Raw genomic sequence first — 791 nt, forward strand, 5'->3', positions numbered from 1 at the left:
GATCCGCTTCGAATAAACTTAGCAAAATTAACTTCAGCCCAGAGGGGAAAATTCGAAGCAGTCGAGAGCTTTTACTACCGATTAAGATCTATGCTTCGTAAAATACAGAATGCAGTCCCAGACGCCGATCGTGTAGCCATTACAAATCAAGCTCACCGTCTGGCGGTTGATCTATTTTTCGAATCTTTACCAGATTATTTGAAATGCCTCGCCTCAACTCAACAGCACGCAACATTAACCGCGCTATATGAGTCAATTCAAGAACAAATACTGAAATACGATAACAACATGAGGCTTCAGAATCCGAAACCTTCGCAAAGAGAATTTCCTCAAGATCAGAATGGGAATCACTATCCTCGCAACAACGGCCCACGAGGATATTTCCAAAATAATCAACAAGGACCCCCAGCCCATGGACACCCGTGGTCCAAACCGGAAACAGATCTCTATGTCAATCCGAAACCGGTTGCATTCGCCTACAATGCACCAGGCATATCAAATTTCACTACTGAAGAAGCACACTACTACGAAGACTATCCAGTTACAACCCAAGGCTGGTATGGACTACCACCTTGCGGAAACAGCGAATGTGAACACTCAGACTGCGAAGATCCGCAAGCGATGGCATATTCCGTCAACAATAACTATCCTCAAAATAACAACAATTACACACAAAGAAATTCCCAATATCGCCCTCCCTATCAAAATCCAAATCATCCTGGAAATTATAATCCTTCCTACAAACCGTACACCCCCCGTGCTCCCTACAACCCTCAGTATAATCCTCAATA

Source organism: Cotesia glomerata, linkage group LG10 (genome assembly GCF_020080835.1).
Source record: "Cotesia glomerata isolate CgM1 linkage group LG10, MPM_Cglom_v2.3, whole genome shotgun sequence".
Taxonomy (NCBI): Eukaryota; Metazoa; Arthropoda; class Insecta; order Hymenoptera; family Braconidae; genus Cotesia; species Cotesia glomerata.